Source organism: Coccinella septempunctata, chromosome 4, assembly GCF_907165205.1.
Source record: "Coccinella septempunctata chromosome 4, icCocSept1.1, whole genome shotgun sequence".
Classification (NCBI taxonomy): Eukaryota; Metazoa; Arthropoda; class Insecta; order Coleoptera; family Coccinellidae; genus Coccinella; species Coccinella septempunctata.
The window spans coordinates 10,471,901-10,495,371 of NC_058192.1; the positions used below are offsets into that span (position 1 = coordinate 10,471,901).

Below are 23,471 nucleotides of genomic sequence, written 5' to 3' on the forward strand. Positions count from 1 at the left end.
TCAAAGATATTCTACCCCATACCATAATCAATCCTCCTCCGAAACCAGTAGTATTCAGGAAATTGAACTGAGCATATCTTTCATGTGGACGTCTGTATACAAGGGAACGTCAATTACAATGGTAGAGGCAGAATCTAGACTCATCTGTGAAGAGAACTCTTTCCCAATCGGCCTCTTCCCAATGGATATGCTCTCTCGCAAAATCCGAACGCGCCCTTCGATGGACTGGGGTAAGAGCTGGGCCTCTTGCCGCGACACGAGGCCTTAAATCATATTCTCTGAGGCGATTTCTTATTGTCTGAGTGCTAATTTGCACCTCATGAGTTTGCTCAAGCTGAATTTGAAGGAGTCGAGCGGTTGCAAACAATTGTCTCAACAAAGAAACTCTCAAGTAACGTTCTTGAATGGCAGTTGTTACCCGTGGTCTACCCTGTCCTGGTCTTCGGACATTCATACCTGTCTGCCTGAATCGCTGCAACACTCTGGACACACTTGTATGGGAAACTCCAAACCTTTCTGCAATTCTTGTGTATGTCCACCCTTCTTCTCGCAAAACTACCGCTTAGGCACATTCCTCTTGGGTCAAATTGCGTGTTTCGCGTTGCATAGCGATCGAGTGTAGAAAATCAAACGAAAGAAAAACTATTGATCACTAGAATTGATCGAGAACAACTGATTTTAGAATGGAACCAATACGTTCAAAATCTGATAATATCATCTTTTTTTATTCCTGCTAATAACATATGCATGCATAATTCTGATCAAAATATGTAATTATCATTGAGAACACCTTCAGTTGTAGAATAAATTTGAGATTTCCATGATGTGCATTAATTTTCTTGCGCAGTGTATAAAATGATGCAATTGATCGAGAACAACTGATTTTAGAATGGAGCAAATACATTCAAAATCTGATAACATCTTTTTTTATTCCTGCTGGGAAAAAACATCTGTATTGAAGAAAACCGTTGAAAGTGGATAACATATGCATGCATAATTCTGATAAAAATAATTATCATTGAGAACACCTTCAGTTGTAGAATAAATTTGAGATTTCCATAATGTGCGTTAATTTTTTTGCACAGTGTACTTCAATCTAAAATGAACCTTTCGAGAATTAAGGTGATCACATCGCATGAATTGAGACGAGTCAGCTCTATAAATCTTGTTCGAATACTGACTTGTAGAAGTAGAACTACAGCAACATTTACTATATATTCACACTAGGAGACGTCAGGTTATACTCGAGTTATAATACACGAGTATGAGAGCCGCTTGGGTTATACTGATTTAAACCTAAAAAAACACTAAAGGAGTCAGTCACTGGAGTTATACTCATATCAGTTGCCTAAAAAAAAATTGGCTATTCATAGATTGCATTTAAGAAAGTGTTGACTCGATAATACAAGTGAAAATACTTCAGACTCAATACCCCTCTCACTCGAGTGCTATTTAAACGTATAAGACATTCGATTCTTTTGATCTTCAAGCTTGGACCATGTTCAAAAATTCCGAATCGAAATTAATGGATTTTCTTTTCTAAGCAACCGGTCAAGGACGACTTTTTGTTTTTATGTGGACAACTTCTTCGCCATGATGCAATATGTTTTCTTTATACATCCGGTCATCTGACATTTCACACCTGTAGTCTTATCTTGAAGTCTCAATTGGTGATAAATATTGACACTTGTACCTCAGAATAAAATCAAAATTTAGAGTATAGCTCAGCGTCCTTATGATTATTTTATGTGGAAACCTAAGAACACTTGTTCAAATTTTTATTTGGAGTAGATTAGCTTTGTTCAAGATACTTTCATTCAATTTCAATCATAAAATGGCTCTACTCCAAAATTTCAAAGAGTTATCGACCTTTCGATCACTGCTGACTCACCCTGTATATAAAACACGTGTTCCCTCCAAAATAAATTAAATTTTCGTGGAAATTTATGGTACCATACCATTATAACCAATACAACCAAAAAAATTACAGACCCGTTATGAGTTCCGCGCGAATTCAAACGTCAGAAAGTTCTCACGTCAATGAAAATTCCAGCTCTGCCCATTCATGATGTGCCTCTCTTGAAATTACGCTGACACGGCCGATGTACGTGGGTGTATTCCAATCAATATTCATGGCGACCTTAGCACCGCCAATAAAAGTCAAACTGGTGTAAGGATAGCAAAATGAATGACAAATTAGCGATACCCTATTTGCATATAATTGATGGTATCCCCTTGCCGGCGCTCAACCTCTCCGCATATCATTTGCCACCCCTAAAATGCAAATTTCCGACGCCCAGCCATGGCCGATCTCAGTTACGCGTCGATATTTTTGATGCAGATCGTATCGTGACCGAAGAATTCTACAATTTATTTATTCCCCAAGAATGATGCACATTTATGATGTACTTATTAACATATTTTTGCTGAAGAGTTGAAGGAATGGCATTTTGTGGGCATGTTCTACAAATAAGAAGGCTACAAGCTACAATAGATATCAATTTTTGGATTCTTTTCACAGAAGATCATTTCATGCACAATGTTGTATTTCAAAATCCTATAAATTCACAAGGCAAGGCCTACGAGCTTTACTTAACCTAAAAGAACCCCTTTAATTTTCTATAAGTAATCGCCCTCTGAAAACTTTCGCACACTTGTACAAATCGTGTTCTTACCTCGAAACCTTGTGCATGTAGTGTCAAATACAATATCGAACATCTGGAACAGAAAAAAGTGATATTAGTTCATAATTCTGAAACCTTTTCGAGTTATCAATCAATGGGAAAAAATTTCAGATTCTAAATCTTTTGAGATCTCGTGAACATTAAATATCCAATGCTCGTGATACGTTTTGTTGAATTTAATGGATCAGTTGGGTTGAATATCCAGTTGAAACTGTCAATCATAATCAAATGGCACTTCAAACTGACAATTATACGAAGTAATTGCTAGTTTGATCTGGCAACTAGGTATATATATAGTTGTGTGACAATTACTTCGTATAAATGTCATTTTGAAGTGACAATTATACACGATTGTCAGTTCAAACTAACAATTATACAGATAAAACTAACCATTATACATTCTAGTCATTTCACATCGGCAATTATACATAGCTATCTATTTGACAATTCAAACTGACAAGTATGCATAATTGCCAAATCCAACTGTCAGTTTGAAGTGGCAATTATTTATAATTGCCAATTTGTAGTGACAATTATACATGATTGTCAGTTCAAACATACATAACTGCCACTTTAAACTGACATTTATACAAAGTAATTGTCACTTTCAACTGGTATTATATAGGTATAGGTATAATTGAGGTCGAAAAAGTAAACCAGATTTAGGCAAAAAAAAATGAGAGATTTTCTCCGAAATTGTGAAAATCGAAAAATTGGAGTATCGAGCCATCATAAAGTACCTGTATTTAAAAGGCTTAAGAGGTAAGCAGATTTACGAAGATATGCTTAAACCCTTGATGATCAATGTCCTTCGTATGCGACCGTGAAAAATTGGACTGCAAGCTTCGAAAAAGGTAAATTTTCCATTGAAGATGATGACCGATCGGGAAGGCCAGTTTCTGTGTCAGTCCAAAATATCGATGCAGTTCATGACATGATTTTGTCAGACCGTCGAATTGGGCTAAAACGGATATCTGAAGCACTTAATATTTCATAAGAACGCGTTCATTATATAGTTCACGTCAATTTGGACATGAGAAAAATTGCTGCAAAATGGATCCCCAAATGTTTGAATGTTGACCAAAAGCGGGCAAGGGTAGAAGCATCGCGTTCGATATGTGCTCGATTTGAGAACGATGTAGAACGAATTGTTACTATGGATGAGACTTGGGTACATTTCTACGACCCAGAAACAAAGCAACAATCGATGGAATAGCGATACTCTGGTTCTCCAAGACCTAAGAAGTTTCGTGTCTAAAAATCTGCCGGAAAAGTTCTTGCTTCAGTTTTCTGGCATTGCCATGGTGTAATCATGATTGATTTTTTGGATAAGGGTAGAACAATAACCGGAGATTACTATTCGACATTACTGACCACTCTACGTGAAAAAATTAAAGAGAAAAGACGCGGAAAGCTACCCAAAGTTGTTTTGTTTTTGCAGGACAACGCCCCTGCACACAAATCTCATGTTGCCATGCAAAAAATTCGTGATTTAGGGTTTGAATTACTTGAACACCCCCCTTATTCACCAGATTTGGCTCCATCATCTCTTTCCTCAACTGAAAAAAAGTTCAAAAGGTCGTAAATTTTCTTCCAACGAGGAGGTCATAAAAGCTGGGAGATCTGGTTTGAAGAGCAAGAAGAAACATTTTTTTTGAAAGGTCTAGAGACGTTGCAGATTCGCTGTAATAAATGTATCCAATTAAATGTAGAATATGTTGAGTAATAAAATATTTTGACATTGAAATTTAGTTTGGTTCTATAGTAGGCTAAGAATTTTTCAATATATCCTCGTACCAATCTTTCTAGCTTCCGATCAACTTGTTTGGAAAGTTGAAAACTAAGGAACGATATGTACAAAATCATATTTTCGAGAGTGATGATGCTAATAGTTAAAATTACGCACACCTTTGAAATAATAAAACGTTTTGCGGAAATTGTGACGTTTATAACGTTTTTTCCTCACTGTTTTCCCAAAAACTAAATCTGTCTCGACCATTTTTCCCAAAACTGCGTAAGCAATTCGTTAACATCGGCAGGTCAGTGTTAACTTTTCCCAAATTGCGTATAATCATACATGCCTATAAGAATAAATCTTGCACAAATTGTTGACTCGATTCCGTTCGAGAAAAAAACACGTGAGAAGCCCACCAAAGCTCTGTTTCCGAGCTCTGCTGGCGTGAACTGACCTAAAGCCCACATAATCCGAGGCAGTGGAAGCACGTACCATTTGAATTTCGCCCGCTGAAAAGTCTTTGAACCCGATAAAAACGCATATCATGGTTGCAAATTTCGGGTACGCTGAACTCGAACAATTAATGGAAACGATGATCTTATCTTTATCTACTTTTCGTCTACCTGCCCTCGGTGTAGAGCAGTGTTGTTCAACTGTTCGTCTGGCATATCCAACGTTCAAATAAACTCGTATCTGCGCCACAGATTTGCTTATTAGAATCCGTTTCGATAATAATGATTTTTTTAGGGGTACAATCGAAGAGATTAATTGAGTAATTTCAAGAAAAAAAGTTTTTCTCTTATAGTATCTACACTTCACAAGATATTCCACTGAAATTCGGCATAAATATTATAAATGATAGTTCACACCAAGTGACATCGCAATTTCGATAGCAAATATACAGGGTGATATATATTTTCGAACACTGTCCCCTGTTTATCTAGAGAACTTTTTTTTGGTAAGCCACTGTTGATTTGAAAAAATATAAAAGGAAGCTTTGTTGTTATACTGAACTTTATTGTCTCTTGTAGTTTTCTAGTATCTGTTGCCGTTTTCCAGAAAAACATTTTTGAACGATTCTCTCTAAATTCTCAGAAGAATCCAAATTGTCCTGAAAAATCCAGTTAGTAAGCTTTGGCAAATAAATTCATTACTATTTTTGATAGAGATTCGATAAACTACTAATCATTACAAAAAATGTATTAATACGTGAAAATTTAAACACCCTGTAACTCGAAAACGAAACGTTTGCGAGCCCATGTTTATGGAATTTTGTTTCGTATAATATGGTATAATATGAATAAGGAAAAAGGTTTTTCGCGAAAAAAATGTTGGTAGCGGTTATTTCCACCCCTAGTAGAAACACAATCAAAAGTTTTTTGTCTTTCCACAATCACAGAATGTCTGCTCCTTGAGATTTCTGTAAGTCCTCTGGTTTCAAAAAACAAAATTAAAAATTGCCAACTTCTGGACCTATATCTAAGAATCTTAGCAGGGGTTTCTCAAAAAAAAATAATTATATAAATGAAATAAATGAATCGTTGTGCTCATACTCATTACTGGTGAATAGAATTTCTATTCGTTCGCAAAACAATATTCGTGAAGATTCAATTGGAATTTGAGGACATTTTGAGGACAATTTTTATATCATAATCACAAACTACGCCATAATACGCGCATATGCCAGGAATTCGAAGATGTGAAGAGATTCCTGACATACACATAGATTTCAATGAATTATTCAAACGAAATGATATGGTAGCGTTGTAGTTTACGATGGTATTTCGCTGGAAGGATTTTTGGAACCGCTGGTATAGACGACAAAGCGTAAATGGTTTACGAAGAATGTTGTACCATCAACGATACCTGGAATAGGTCAGGCTGGTTTCCGAAGAACTCATACTTACGCAAATGTAAATTATATGTGGACTCAATACATTGAGTCCACATTGGTTTTTCCACGAAAGATATGGATGATAAACAATGAAGTTCCAAACTGAAATTATGGGTTTGAGTGCTGGAATTTTTCACCTTCTTCAAATACTTATATCACTTGAATACTTTGCAACACAGAATATTACAGATTTATCTCACGGAAAAACTAACGATGTTGTAAAAAAATGAATTCTCTTTTATTGAGAATTGTACATAAGTACATAAGTTCCTTAATCATTTTTGAAGTCATCAACGCGAAAATAATCACAGGTTTTCGAAGCTATGTATTCGAGAGTCTTTAAATTTTGTATTTGATTAGATCCATATTTAGGAAGGAAAACTGATTTTAAACTTCGAGAGACTATTCCAAGTTTCCCAGCTCAAAAAGCGGTATGTATCCGATGGCGCTCCAAAAATGAAACTTTTGATAACTAAGTAACTCAAGAAATATTTCTATTTGTTCAGCCGATAAGATATAGGTTTCTTTATCTTTTCCACGTATTTTCGGCGATATTCTACAATCGCATCTCATTCATAGGAGGTCTACTTCAAAACCGTCGGCATGATAGGGCCTGTTTTTCCAAGAACACGAGTTTTGTACCTGCTTTTCGGAGAAATGCGTAATATGAACGCGGGTTGATCGATGTTTCTTTCGAAAATATAAGGATTCTCACGGTCCTTACTGAGAAATTAGAGCGTATCGTTTTCACACAAATTGAATGCAGCTTTGAGTTACTTAAAATCTGTGAGGAGTTCGTATTCACAATAGAAGCGTTATTATTATATAGTTATCCTACGTATTCCTACCATTGTAGGACTGAAAAATTATCGAGAAGATGCACTTCATTATTACTTTTCTTCCCCAAGAAAATGGCCATTGAACAAATTGATTAACAATGTGAAAGCATTATCTATGGCGCTAAAACTTTCTCAAGTTTTTGTAACTAGAACGGAGTAAGGTTGGCAATCATGAAATGTCGTTAATGTCATAACGCCGTTGCCACAACTAATATCAATTTTTATAACGAAAATGATTGAAAAAAGAGACATGGTTTCATTGTAAATGATTAATGCGAAAAGTTTACTACAAGATTTTCGATGAATGTCATCGTAGAATAAGTTCCCGAAAAAAGATTTTTCTATTTTTCATTTGACTTGTCCTATACATTGTAAATGTCTTAAGGTATCAATAAATACCTAATTATTATTATTATATCAATGTATTGAGATGAACAGCCACAAAGACGCGCCAGTTGTCCTGTTAATTGATTATTTATGTGAAATTTTTGTTCAAAGTTCATCTTGACTTGAAACTTCCTTTAATTCCTTCTACTTACATTGATGGAAGATGATTTTTGTTGAAGAATTCAACATTCATGTAATTATCTGTTAATTCCTTCGGAAGATACCCATTCCCAACCACTGCATCATATGCATTTCATCTTCGGGTTAATATTTTTGAAATCTACAACTGATGTAACGTATTCAAACTTTAGCCAAAGAAGATAACGAACATTAACTCTCCTCAAGCTAGTGCATATTATGATATTATACTGATCTCTTGTATTTTCCATGCAAATAACTGGATTTGGTATGCCTTCAATCAGTTTGTATAAACTTCAATTATGTTTGTCACATATTTTCCGAAGAGATTCGACATTGTGATAAAATACATAATAACAGAAAGACAGAAACTTTTACGTAGAACAGGCAACAGCGTTGATTTAAAACCCAAAAATGTTTTGACAAGCGTCATAACCCCACATTTTCGTACTATACAGAATGAAATGTATCAAATTTCCACGGCCAACCGACTGCTAAAATAAAAATGTACGAGCATATTCACAAAAACAAAAAAATGTTTCTGATTCACTGAATTTATTCCGCATTGTCGCACTGTATAACAAATTCGTGCACTCCTTGTAACTTCAAACATATCCGAGAACGCCGTATCGTGTTGCAAAAGAGCGTGATTACAAATTTACGTAAGCAAATTACCGCAAAAATAGGTCCCCTCTTACATAATAACTAAAAAGCAACATTCGTAATTTCTGTGCCTATTAAGTAGCCACTTACACCGAAGACCGTTCGAAGTCCCACTTATCAAAGTGGGTCTAAGTCATGTTGTGTCTTTGTCAAAGTTGTCAGGAACCGAAGTTTCCGAGAATTCAGCACTATAATGTTGAGTCAGCGTCATCGATACATCTCAGACGAATCGGCTGATTGCGCGGTTCTTTTGCAGCTTCACAACTGGGAGAGCCGACAAGTGTTCTTCAAACTCACAGAAATTCTGGCCCAGACCAAGTCGATGCAGGACAAGCTGGCATCCGTGATATCAAGATTCGATCGGATAAGTCACAAAACGTCAAAACAACGGGAGATATTCTATGACAACGTCAATAATCTACAGAACAAACTGATCAATCAAGAGAACTTGCTGAAAGAAAAGCTGCATCTGCACGTCATTGAATATTTCGATAATTGCAATCCGAAGAACGGGGCAACCTCAGGTACCATGGAGGGAGAAACAAGCACTGTCACTGCTACACCTAGAGGTCCAGCATCTTTGACGAAGGCCCAGAAGAACGCCTGCAACAGGATCAGAAAGATTCGGGACAAACTGAAAGGCACCAATATAGAGGCTTTGAACGTATTAGAGAGGATACAGAAGACGAACGCGTCGAGAAACTAAAAAAATCGAACTGAACGGAATTTCAAGTCATTCAGTATATGTATCTAGAATATGTCGAAAATTATCCGTGGAAAATGAATAAATAATATTTGGAAACCGATTTTTACTGCACGGCAACTGCGCGACCTCGGATTCTTCCATATCTGTTGGTGGAAATTGTTGAAATATTTGACCAAAATGAGGGCTTCGAAGGTATCACTAGCGTTTAGCATATCAAAAATTATAATGAACCTATTTTACGCTTGGGAGTTGTAGCGGTACAATTATTTTTGAAGATTTCTAAATCAGTCTAACAGCTACAATTCGAAGTTTGCAATGAAGCAATACAGGGTGAGTCTTCAACTCTTACAAATATTTTAACAGTTGATTCTTGATGTCAAAGGAAACGCTTTTTTCCTTTAAATTTTTTTCCGAATCGGCTCGATTTGAAAGATAAATGGCTATTGAAAAACCATAAAAAAATGTTTTTATCGAATTTCGAAATATATTATTTTTATTTATTTGATGGATCTTTTTCGAACACAAGATATCACCTTCCAGTTTTCTCATTATGACCATTACGATTACGTACCATAAATATATCAAAAATTCAAAGAACCCAACTAAATTGGACGTTATCTAATAAATATTTGAACGTTTTATAAAATAAAAGTATTCTTCATATTTTCTCGTATAATGCGCCATTTTCGAGTAACCTGATGTTCAAAAAATAAAAAATAGCTATGAAATTTGAAAAATTGGGCTGAAGTGCCTGAATACAACTTTGTTTGAAAGATCCACAGATGTGTAGTATGTCACAGATTTAGCTAGTTATTCTGAAGGTAATTTGGCTTTTCCAGGGATGGAACAGCTCATTATTAAAATATAAATGGCTATATTTTTTTATCAGGGCCGAATCGGAAAAAATGGTATGGGAAAAGTGTTTCTTTTGACCTCTAAGAATCTACTGTTAAAATATGTGTACGAGTCAAAGCCTCACTCTCTATATCTGGATAAAGCTTTATGCGACAACTGATTTTTCCAATATTCAGAAAAATGTCAATAAACTTAATATAGAAAACTAGAGAATAATAAGAATGAATAACACGATAGCCACTTACACGATTGTTTTAAAGCCAGTGTTCGAGCATCTTCAACAAACTTAAATATGCTATAAGCAGCAAAAAACGAGATTTACAAACACTATATGTTATGCCTATAAGCTTTCTTCCTAAAAGTTAGAACCTAACAATAAAAAACTCAAAGTAAAAATTTTTGACTGAAAACCAAGTTGAGTACAGATTCAAATCCCACTGCGGTATCCCAAATTGCTGGATTTTGGCTATTTCTGGCACTTCTAGATAGATGGGTAAAAGCGTTTGACGATATCTTCATTTGTCTTGAAGATATAACCAAATTTTGGTATTTTGTGAATTTCGAAAATGTGTCACAACTTCTTTATTCTACATCGAATAAGGGACATCCTGTAGAGCACTCCCTTAACGGGAGAAGCCGATTGGCATTCATTAACTACTCTGTTATTTAAATAGGATTGTCGTAGGACGTGATCTCTGCATACTTCGAAGAAAATAATAAGATCGAAATGAAAATAGTGGTTAGCTATTATCCCAAGTCTCATATATCGTAAACAACATTCCCTCAAATCTCTCACCTTGACTTTTTTATAAATATAAGAATGTAAAAATATCCCGCGAACGTTGAAGTATTTCCTGAATTAACATGGGCGATATCTTGTTTTATTGTTAGATCGAGCCTTAGTTCGTTCGATATTTTTATCAAGTCGATTTCCGTAATATGTATTATTGGCATATAACATTTCTGTTTTCTCAATATTTAGATGTTGCTGAATGAATTCTCAATCGAATTTATAAATTTATATGTATAAATTCGAATTAAATTTATATTTAATTTTTCCTTTATTTCACTCCATTTCATTTCATTTAAATTAACGAAATTAATTACATCCAAAAGTTTTTAAAATTACAAGAATTGTCTAATGATCCGCTTACGTGAAACACACTGTACATGTAATATCATTTATTCATAAAAACGATAAAAACTGACAGAGATCGATATTCCAAAAAGTGAAAATATTATTGATATCAACTTTTTTTCTTATGATTCCCAGCCAGGAGAAAAACCTGCAATTTGTGGTCGACAAAAACATTGTGCGGAAATCGCAATCATCAAAATAGCCCATAATTCATAATATCCGCGTCAACATCGTCATTACAACGGAAGTACTCCAGTTTTCTCAGTCCCAAATTGTTTTTTCCGTTTCCGCGCCCTTTGTTCGCACTTAAACAGGCTTATTTTGCCAGAACTAGATCAGAGAAGTCGAACTGGCAAGGTTTTATTTTTCTCATTTTCGTCGATAGAGTTTTGAGTTAGTTCAGAAACTGGCATGACAGAAGATCCACATTTTCAGGTCGATTTTCGTCAAAAAACCAAAATAAAATGAATTTCTTAAATACCTAGGTCAAAAACACTACTCTGTGCTCTCGATGAATGGAATCCGTACCACCCACCCCTGTGGCTGTCGGTGATAACCATAGAGAAAGGGAAAGATTTCTCTTGTCTCTGGTTATAACCCTACTTTGGTTAGTTTTGTCAAACTGACAAGTGAAATATATTTGTTTACATTTGCGTTCGTAATCGTCAAAAATCCCGAATTTCTGTAGCTTCTTTTCTATTTCTTCTTCTTAATGCGAATTAGTATCTCCATGCGGATGTTTAGAGGGAGGAGGAGGAGGGAGCCACGACTCAGAAATTTTTCGTGATCTCATGATCCGGTACTTTCTCGACTGCCTATTAATATAATTAAAATGTCGGATCGTTGAACTTTCTCGTGAGAATTGCGATGGAGGCATCGATAAGCAGGCATCGACATATTTGTGAAAGTGAAAGGGGGTCTGACTTTTGCGGGCGTCAAAAAATCGAGGGGGGGGTGCCGATCTGCAAAGCAACTCGCGAATTCGCGTCGTTATATACAGGGTGATTCGTGAAGGGTAGCGACCAAAATTGATAACATGCCAAAAACATGGAAAAAAGTTGAAAAACTTAATGTTGAGATAGTCTATAAAACTTTTTTGCAACAGGTTTATTTTCTGAGCTATAACATAAAGTTGTTTTTTCTTATGAAAACAGTAGTTTAAAATGACTTAGAAAGAATCGCCACTTTTTTTCCGTATCAGAAATATATCATACATTGCCCTCAGATTCGTTCAGATATTATGAAAAAACAACTTTTCGTGAAGGTCATAAATTTCGAATTTTCCATGGACCATAACTTGAAAACTAATCTTTTCAGCAAAATTCTGTTTGCATCTTCGTGATGTACACCCTCGATTTAGTAAATACTCTAATTTTCAGCAAAATTGGGAAGAACAAAAATTTTTCAAATTTTCCATGCAAATATGTATGGAAAAATTGCAATTTTTCGAAAAATATTTTTGGTCTCCGATCAAAACCATATTTATACTGTCGACTAATTCGAGGGCGTAGATAACGAATATGCAAACAGATATTTTTTTAAAAATTTATTTTTCAAGTTATGGTCCATGAAAAATTGGAAATTTTGGACCATAAAATCTAGACTGTTCGCGGTTGATGAAGAAAATTAGAATTTCCTATTCGCAAAAGATCAATCTATCATAAAAAAAACAGTATTTGTCTAATTCTCTTTTTCTGGCTGCTACAGCTCCTCAAAATTGACCGATTTTTTCGAAATTTTCCATTAAAAGTGATTTATTTCCTAAAATACTGATCCTTAAAAAAATCTAATTGCATATTCGTAATCTACGATCTCACCCCCTCTTGGGACGATCCTGATTTCAACATCCTATCAAAAACAGAAATGGAGATAATGACCAAAGTTGAAATCGCCCAAATTTCTATTTTGGCCTATAACTCGAAAACAAAAGAAGAGAGTAGAATGCAGTTGATGGCGTAATGTGCCATTCATTTTTCTCTATCTCGCTTGGTTAAAAAGTTGTAGTTCATGTATCTATTACCAATTTTGTCCACCCTGTACACTCTACAGGCTATCCCAAATTCACAGTGGAAAAGAAGCCGTAGAAAGTTTTAATAGTTTTAGATATTTTCGAAAATAAAAAGTTATGGTACATTTTCGAAATCGACAAAACTACGAAATTTGGTTATATGTATCTTCAAGACAAATGAAGATATCGTCATCTATCTAGAAGTGCCAGAAATAGCCAACATCAAGTTATTTGGGATACCCTGTACATCGCAGTGAGATTTGAATCTGTACTTTTCATTCAAAATGGTTTTCATTCAAAAGCTTCTGTTGGTAGATACTACGTACGAAAATGCCTAAGAAGGTTCAAGTTTCAGATCTGTAACTGCAAAGACAAAAAAGTTATGAGAACTTTACGGAATCGTCAAAATCTCAATTTATGTTTATAACTCAAAATCTAAAAATGATAGGCCCATTATGTTTTCAGATTTGGATTAGTCATGAAAAAAGAGCTCGAGAATGTGTCATCCGTTTTCTTCTAGCTGCTACAGTTCTCGAGGTCCCCTCAGTAGACAACCAATTTTGCCCACCGTGTACAGGGTCGGAACGAAAGACCACGTACTAGTAATTCCACCGGATCCCACGTGAACCAACAATAAACCTCTTCTCGTCACACTTTCCGCCTTCTAATCCGAAGAAGCGGTAATCATTATCGCCGCAATTAAAATTCCTGCTAACCCAGACGCGCCTCAACGACGACGGCACGAAGCCTCAGCAGCAGCAACAGCAGCTAGCAGCAGCCCGTTTCTCTTTATTTGGGTGGCGTTCATTCACGCTGATAGGCGTCAAATGTGGGTCAGTCACTACGTATACGCCCGGCCCGATATGAATGGAGCGTAGTGAAGATATTGTTCAGCAAACATTCGTTATTGTTGGGCTCGTTCCCTGGTCTTCGAATCATGAATGGGACGGAGCTTAATCTCACACATGGACGTGATCGCGGTGTTCCGGTATGATGAAATCTAGACGGTCGTTGATGACACAATATGAGAACTATTTATGCATGAATGAATGGATGGATGGATATTCAACGTGGTCTGGCGTAGAGGTCGTTAAATTCTTCTCCTTCTTTGTCTGCGTATGTACGGCGCAAGAAGTCCGGTTGAGTCTACCAACGTTACGAAGGATAGCTATAGCAATACCATTTCCTTAGAGGTTGATGCAAGAACAGCAACTGGTTAGCGAAGCATGAACGGAAAATATCGAGCAACTATTGGTACTATACGAGCCCTCTCCTCCACTTTGCTCCAAACACTTATCACATTATTATGACAGGGTTAAAATGAAAGGACCATCGTTAATTTGATTAATTTTTCAGTGATCTGAGTCTTTAGTTGTCAGAAGAAGTTATCTGGAAAACGGAGCTTCTGATGATCATTTTCCAATACAAGGGCTAGATGATAATTGTATTAATGAATCTTTTTTGATATTGGAAATTGGTATTTTCGAGATTTCATTGCCAATTCTTGTTGTAAAATCTTGTCAACAGAATCATGGCTATTCTTGTTTCTTGTACTCCGTGCCTGCGAACTTCTGGCATCCCCTGGTGATGTGCTAGATGGTTTCATATATCACACTGCCATATCGATAGTTTTCGTCAGCCACTTAGGCATCCTTGGCCATATATTCATATACATAGTTCCTTGTAGGAATCACTTGATCCTGGATAACAATGATGAAGCCCTCTGATACGGAAAACACCTTTCCGGAAGTCAACCAGTAGTTCGACGCAGATATGTCGACGTAAACATGGTTGACCTCGATATGCTGTCTTTCATGCGAGGATTCGCCAATCAGTTTCTTCATTTTGCTCTATGCAGTATGCTCGACGATTCCTAAGTGATCCTCTTGCAGCTTAAACGGAGTAGAACTGTCAGAATCACGAACTACTCGATGAAGTTCTGATGGAACAGCATTGTGCTCCAATTTCCGAGATATAGGGTTGGACAATTCAACCATTTCTCGACCGTCAAGATATCGTGGCAGTTTTGTTCGTTCTTTTGAACTTTTAGGGTGATGTTTATGTGGTATTACGTCAGCATGCTTCTTAATTCTTCTCTATAGGGCTTCTTAATCGGTGGTGGTCCAAAAGATGATACCGAGGATGATACCGAATGAGTTTATCTGTGCTGAACAAGCTTTGATCTGATTTTTGCTATTCAGACTTGTTTCCATTATCCTTCTTTATCTTCGGGTGAACTCTTCCGTCAATTCTGTCTTCATCTGGCTCTGATTGATCCCTTTGAATCCTAGTACTTGCACGTTTCTCCTTCCTTTAATGCTTCGATTATTATTAAGAATATATTCTTAACAAATGAGAGTAAAAACAAGCAAACAAATAAGTCAATCGGTCCAGGTTATTCTTGTCAAAAATAAAAATATTCTCAAGAGGATATACTCGAATATGTGACTATCCAAGGCTGAGATACAACCCAAGATGGTTGAGATAGAACCCCTAGGAAGTTCGACAAAATTTCATTGAATTTCAAGTACGGGACTGTGGAAGGTGACTCCGGCATCGCAAAAACGAAACAAGGCATAAACATATGGCTGGACAATGAATGGTTCAGTACCAAGTTCATCGGATTAGATGCATCAGGTAACTTTTGAGAGAATCATAATTCTTGTATCGTGCAATTTAGGGTGAAAATCGAGGCAGTTCTTTGAAAGTGCTTATGTTAGTTATGTTAAAAAAGTGCTATGACGTTCCCCCATTTCATCCCATTTTTACGACGATTGTTGGAATGTTCGAACAAGAAGATGGTGATGCCCATTGTGAAAAAACTTCGTGAATTATTTGGACGAATTTTTTTGGGAAGATTTTGAAGTTTTATTCTATTTTTTACACTTTTGTCCTAAGTCTCTTCTGTCAGTTGGTACCGAAATGAGCCATTTCATAAAATTGTGTAAGTTACAAATAATGAGAACAATTCGGCACCTAAGTTTCCATTTTCATTACCACGTGAATATCGAATGAGCCAATATCTTTAACGAAACCACATGGTCGAATCAGGATATAAGTTTTTTCCGAGGTTTTTTCCCACTGCTTTGCGATAATTCAGCTAACAAACGGTCTAGGGTTGTATTAGAATCTATTTCAGTAATCATTTTCAATTTTTTTTTTAACTTTCGTCATTTTGAAAGTTTTGTATAGGTAATTTTTGGTGAAACGCTTCATTTTGACCAGTTCTACCTTCTGTTGAAAGAAAAAAAACACCCCGTATATTTCAGTTAAAAGGAGGATTTCTTGGCAGCCTGAACTTTCGTCTGAATTATTGCAAGAATGCAACTTGGATTACCATTTAACCGAGTAATCTTTCCCACCACATCGCCAGTCATTTTATATTAGGCCACTTTAGTGAACGATTCCCGCATGTACTTTACGAATTTATTCAACCTCTATGGACGCAATCATCGACGCCTCCTTCGTGGAATACAATAGAGAGCTGTAAACACTGTCGACCCAAATAATTGACTTTGGTATGCGTCTTCGTCACAGCAGGCATGTAAAGGCGGACCTTGATAAACAGAATTGTTTATTTAGAACAAGATCAAAACAAATCCCAGCTGTAGATAACGAGGTATTTCATGGAAAATCTTGATAAATTTCTGCGGCTCCACGCTTCAGAATACTGAACAAAACGTTTCGGAATGTGCGTTCTCCTGAAAAAAAAATTGGTTACAGAATTGGTGTTATGAAAATAGTTCACTGCGTTCGTTTGGTATTTCTATGGTTCCTAGTGAATGTGGCTTCATCGGTGGACAGAGTTGATCTTGTCAGAAAGGAATTTTCTTTATCTACCTATAATAATACCTTAGAACATAGATACTATCTATGTTCTTAGAATAATACCGAATACAAAATTGGTGAAGACTAGCTTTAGACCAAAGATATGTGTAATATCTTTGCTTTAGACATTATTATTTTATTGTACTGACGTCAAAATAAGCTTTCAGTGTGCACCAGTTCTATCGATGGAATTCGATAATCACTAAATTCGTTCGCCATCTTGGAAGAGCCAGCTTCGCCATGAATTTCGACAATACTGACCAATCTCTGACGGCAATGTTCAAGCCATAAAATTTTAATAGTTTCGATGCATAATCGCGAAACATTTTCACCAGTGGCCATTTTGAATTTGTGAATTTCAACACTCCAACGAAAGGATAACTGAAATGAATATTTCAAACGAAGTTGTTGATGAATGGATATCCAGCGGTCCACAAAAGATAGCAATCGAGATGTTATCCTTCCAAACAAATCTGCTGATTTTATCTGATTTGGTGCCGGAAAATAAATAGATACGAAGTTTGGTAATCTTGAACTTGGCCTTTACGACGAATTCCTCCAGGTGGAATTGCTTCATTCCGTTATTGGTTGGCCGTTTTTACTTTTTGATGGCCAATAAAATTCTGACGGGGCAGAATGACGATTATACTTCGTTATTTCCGAGGTTATTTCATTCAAGTAGTGAGAGGATGGCCAAAAGTAATAACAATACGTGTGCGCGTTAAATATAAGCGGCGATTTGATGGCGAAATGAATTCTTGGCGAGGGACTAGGCGAAATTTCCATTTCATCGAACGAGTCGTGCTACGAATCGTTAGATTTCACTTTTATGTATCGCGAAATCATCTGGCGATGCAACAAATCTCGCCGAGATGTTCGCTTATTTATAATAACCCTACTAGACCATCGTCACTATTATGAATGCCATAAAACAACAAAAAATGTAGGATCAGTAGGCTTCTTAGCATCGTGGATCAGTCTAATACTCACGAAAATGGGCTCAATAGCAATAGCGGAAACATTAGTTTTCAAAATGTAATAGGGCTTAAGCTCCAAAGGAGATGAAGAGTGTGTTTTCTTTTATACTGCGCAAAAAATTAACGCACATTATGGAAATCTCAAATTTATTCTACAACTTAAGGTGTTCTCAATGATAATTATTTTTATCAGAATTATGCATGCATATGTTTTCTTCAATACAGATGTTTTTTCCCAGCAGGAATAAAAAAAGATGATATTATCAGATTTTGAATGTATTGGCTCCATTCTAAAATCAGTTGTTCTCGATCAATTCTAGTGATCAATAGTTTTTCTTTCGTTTGATTTTCTACAATCGATCGCTATGCAACGCGAAACACGCAATTTGACCCAAGAGGAATGTGCCCAAGCGGTAGTTTTGCGAGAAGAAGGGTGGACATACACAAGAATTGCAGATAGGTTTGGAGTTTCCCATACAAGTGTGTCCAGAATGTTAAGGGCGATTCAGGTATGAATGTCCGAAGACTAGGACAGGGTAGACCACGGGTAACAACTGCCATTCAAGAACGTTACTTGAGAGTTTCTTCGTTGAGACAACGGTTTGCAACCGCTCGGCTACTTCAAATTCAGCTTGAGCAAACTCATGAGGTGCAAATTAGCACTCAGACAATAAGAAATCGCCTCAGAGAATATGATTTAAGGCCTCGTGTCGCGGCAAGAGGCCCAGCTCTCACCCCAGCCCATCGAAGAGCGCGTTTGGATTTTGCGAGAGAGCATATCCATTGGGAAGAGGCCGATTGGGAAAGAGTTCTCTTCACAGATGAGTCTAGATTCTGCCTCTACCATTGTGATCGACGTTCCCTTGTATACAGACGTCCACATGAAAGATATGCTCAGTGCAATTTCCTGAATACTACTGGTTTCGGGGGAGAATCGATTATGGTATGGGGTGGAATATCTTAGACTGCTCGCACAGACCTAGTGGTCGTTGATAATGGAGCTATGAATGCTGATAAGTATATAAGGAACATTCTTGAAGAGCATATAGTGCCATTTGCCCCATACATTGGTGAAAATTTCATTTTTATGGACGATAATGCCAAACCCCATCGTGCCAGCATCGTTCAGGAGTACCTTGAAGAGGTTGAAGTCTCTCGAATGGAATGGCCAGCAAGAAGTCCAGATCTCAATCCGATGAGGTTTGGGACAACCTCAATCGAAGGCTGAGAAGTTCAGAAAATCATCCAGCTACTCTTAATGACTTAGAAATCCAACTCGGAGAAATCTGGGAAGGATTAGATCAGAACAGTTTAAGATCACTCATTTTGAGTATGAACCTTCGTTGCCGAGCTGTAATTAACGCAAGGGGTGGAAATACCAAGTATTGAATCACTTATCAGTATTTCAGTATTTTGAAAATTGTTCATTTCTCTTCTTTCACATAAGATTCGGTGAAATCCTGAATTTTTCTTCCATTTAATGTGTCTTGTTTCGTTCAAAACCTTCCCGAGAGAACATAAAAATAAGTTTTAAAGTCAATGTAGAGTTAACTTTCATTAAAATTGAGATTTTCAGAATGTGCGTTAATTTTTTTGCGCAGTATATTTCAAGTTTACTCGAACACACCATCAAACATCTTTCGTTTTGCCCACAATCTGATCGGTGTACCATTGTGTGAACGCACTGGATGATCCTTCCCATACAGAACGCCACTGCCTTGTTTTTGTTGTGCTGCAGCATTCTTGCAACAGTCGGGGACGATGATCTTTGTTTTCAGTCGCGAAAAGGTAGTCTAGAAGGCTCCTCCACAAAGACGGCATAAATGCGTTTGCTGATCTTTCCCGAGAGTGGCTTTTAGCGGCTACACGCAAGGACTTCTGGGAACGTACTATTTTTAGTTCGGTTTTTGTGCAATAAATCCATCCGATCTGGGGGCACGATATGGGCTGCCAGGCCTTAGATTTAAATTAATCGACCAGACGGAAAAATGGATGTCGACAAGTGCCCCAGTGATTTTTGCCGGGCGGAACGAGCAGTTTTATCCGACTGTTTATTCGCTACGATGTTTGTTTCATTATTTCGAATGATAAACCTTGGGAATCGAGTTCGAAAAAATAAATACTGAACTCCAATAGATTTTCACCGTTCGCGTGGGACTTAGATTGAAAAATATATCGATATGACTATTGGAGAATGAGTCATGCCACTAGAGATATCTGGAGAATGAAAATCTGTTTTGATATACCCTCGGATAAACCTGAATGAACTAACTGTTCGTCAAAAGGGTATTGATGCTTATTTTCCGTACAATTCATGAGTATTTACTCGAGTAATTGCGCTGTTGTTACTGTGAATGCGTCATTTCTTTGAAATTTTATTATTCAAACCATTAATACTCATATCCACATTTTAAAAGGATGCGGATTTTCAAAGCGAAAATACAAATTAACTTTTGAGGAGCAGATTATATCCTGAAAAAGCGAATATATTGATAGGCAAATCTGCCTGAAGCAGCTCTAAATGAAAGGCGAATTTGAAATGTGAATCTACTCGAAAAGAAAATCCAACTAAAGGGCCAACCTTCCTGAAAAGCAAGTATGCCTAAAAGGCGAATATACTCAAGCGAAATCTCCTCTAGAAGCGTATCTTCTCAAATGATTAACCTGGTTTTTTGAAGGGAAACATTCCTACATTTTTCGACTAAAAGGAAAATTAGAAAGAACCTTGGCTGCAAACATATTAGTCAAAGTTATCGGAGCACACAAATCACAATCGTCAGCAATATTCGATGATGTCATCGAGGTAAATCCATCAATCACATATCCGCCGAGTGTTATGAAATAAGAGAGTGGCAAATCAGTTTGCCGCTAAAGATGTTTGCAAATATTACGCTCGTTATTTACGTTTTGAATTTCTAACAAAGCCAGTTGAAAGCGAAGCAACTTTTTTTGATACGTAATCTTCTTGCTACTATGTTTCAAAAGGTTATTCATGGAATTATTGGACAGTTTTCAACTTTTTTTATGAATAAGCATTCAGAATTCGAAGTGAAGAGAGCTATGGTATTCTGAAGGTGATTATCGTGCTTTGACCTTATAGACCTTATACTATTTTGTGGTTATCTTTTAGATTCATTGGAAACTGTCAATTCAGGCTTGCTGATTCAGTGAAAATCAGCTAATATTTTTTTATATATTATGTATTTATATCTTATTATTATTCTATAGGCTTGACATGTTTTAAATTTGGAATTTATGGAGTGTACAAGCTAGGTTCAAATAGAGAATATCGAACTTTAAATTTCCACAGCCAACACGACTTGACCACAAATATTTTTGAAAGCTAGGTACAACAATGAAGAAAAGTGGTTCTTTTTTCTGTAATTACCTCTAAGAATTTTTCAATTTTAAAATAATTTCATGATTTTAGAAGATTATGCAACAACTATAAATGGGCAAGTTCCATTAAATAGGTAGGCCCAAGAATTCAATATCGAGTTGAATAAAACGAGTGAGGACCAACGCGTTTTTTATTTGAAAGAAAATGAAAGAGGATTTAGTAAAATTTCACAAGAAGGACTATCAACACTTTCATTTCAAAGTGGTCATATACGATGGTTTTTGCTAATTGGCTTTCGTTACCTAGATTTGAAAAAATTCTTGAGTCTATTCCAAAAAAGAAGCTATACAACTACCTATGTATTCGAACGACTCGGAAGTAATTCATCGACCTGAATAACCCATCTGCCAAAAAATAATACGCAAATTATGATTCAGGCTTGAATTTGAATCGTAAATATTGTTCGAAATTTATTTTTACCCCACAGCGCGTGGGAATGGGTATCAACCAACCAAATTTTTTTACGCACTTGCATACGCATCTAAATATATCAACCACCAATTTAGTAAAATGATAATATGTAATGCCTTCCGAAATCATTATTGGGAGTATAGGAGTGAAACGGTTCAGGTACCCATAAGGTATAAGAGGCGATTAACAGTTCAACTTGTAAGGTACTTTCATTTCAGTCATACCGATTTCCTTGTTTACGTCTAGGTGCTTGGCATCAGCTCGCCTCTTTCATTCCCCTAAAAATTTTTGGGCCTCAAACAATGGCATGCGAGTTCCGTTTAGGATGAACTTCAAGGTGGATGACCTAACCTACATCAGTCATTCACATTATTGAATCTATATTTACTGGCTTGCCTATTCTCAGCTAATGATACAAATGACGCAAAATATTCTGTTGAATATTCAAGATAGTAACATATCATAATGATTATATGTGTTTATCATTCAACCTTAAACAAACTAGGTGATGTATTGAGCGAAAATACTACTTTCATATCTAACAAGACATCTTGTTGAGTTAGAACATTAGGAAGGGAATTGAATAACTCTTATTAATAAAAGATACCCGAAATTTTAAGCAGGCATTGAAGACTGCAAATTATGTCTCTCATAGGGATAGGTATGACACTATTGAAAGCATGTTCATTGGAAATCTTATGTGAATAATCTTACTAATACGTACATACATCCCCCAAGAAATCAATAATACTGACCAACAGAGATAACATTACAAACAAGAATTTAAATTTATTTGATACGTTACTATTTGCCAAAATTCAATTGAATTAGGTACTTTTCCGAGGGAATGCATCTAGTACAAAATATACTTCATTCAAATAATAAGACCGAAGAAGACGACGCCTTATTCTAGAGAAGATGGTTCCCATCAGAAGAAACTTGTATGAAAAACCACTCACCCAAATATTTGTCTATAACTTAATTCAAAATTGAGTCATAAAATAGGACACAACAATTCACAATCATCCAACACTGAACTTCTAGGGAACAGCACTAAAACTACAACACACTTAAATATTCTACGGAGAAAAACATTAAATATTCCTTAACTATAAATAGTATGAAAAGTGAGAGGCTCCCCAAAAATTTAGGGAAAATCGCAATGTTTACAAACTCGTACGATCAAACGCTCTGTAGATTTTTACGTAATTGTGTTATCTACATACACTCCATCACCGTCGAGTATGAAATACAAACTAACCTCATTTCCAATTAGTGTTGTCAGACCAGGTCCATTGACAATTGACATACACAAACAAAACAACACGAGGATTGTCGAATTTTAACGAAGGGATCTCTAGGATCATGGACTTCGGAAATTCCAAAGACGAAAAATCTCAATAATTTCATTTCAATTAAATACTACAATATAATTATGAAAAAACCAACTTCATATTTTCACTTCCTGGAAGTTTTAGCTTGAGTTTAAAATATATTCGAGATATGCATAATTGTTTCAAAAAGAGACCATTTTGCTGGATAATTGATAATAAAGCTCCAGTTTTTCCATTATTCTGAAGCGTGTTTTTTTATTTTTCATTATATGCAGTTTTTAATTAAAATATTTAAGGTAGGTACTCTTTTCTATTCGTATGCGTTTGGCCCAGGTAATATTTTATGGAATTGCGAGACGCTCTTTCAATCAGTAAGTATTTCAAAATGAGTCAATATACCTAGAATTTAGATAAAAAATAGTGGCAATCCATTTATTCCAGAAAAGCAGAAATAATACGGTATTCGCCGAACAT

General features: G+C 36.2%; 1 protein-coding gene across 1 annotated transcript in view; it reads right to left on the minus strand.

The window, feature by feature from the left end:
* Positions 1–22,933, minus strand: part of LOC123310848 — a 73,064-nt gene extending 50,131 nt beyond the window's left edge. Inside the window, exons 1-2 of the mRNA XM_044894528.1 lie at positions 22,623–22,933; positions 2,676–2,718 (exon numbers count right to left, since the gene is read on the minus strand). The gene's annotated coding sequence lies outside the window, so the exon portion shown is untranslated. The remainder of the gene's footprint in view (positions 1–2,675; positions 2,719–22,622) is intronic.
* Between the last annotated feature and the right edge of the window lie 538 nt (positions 22,934–23,471).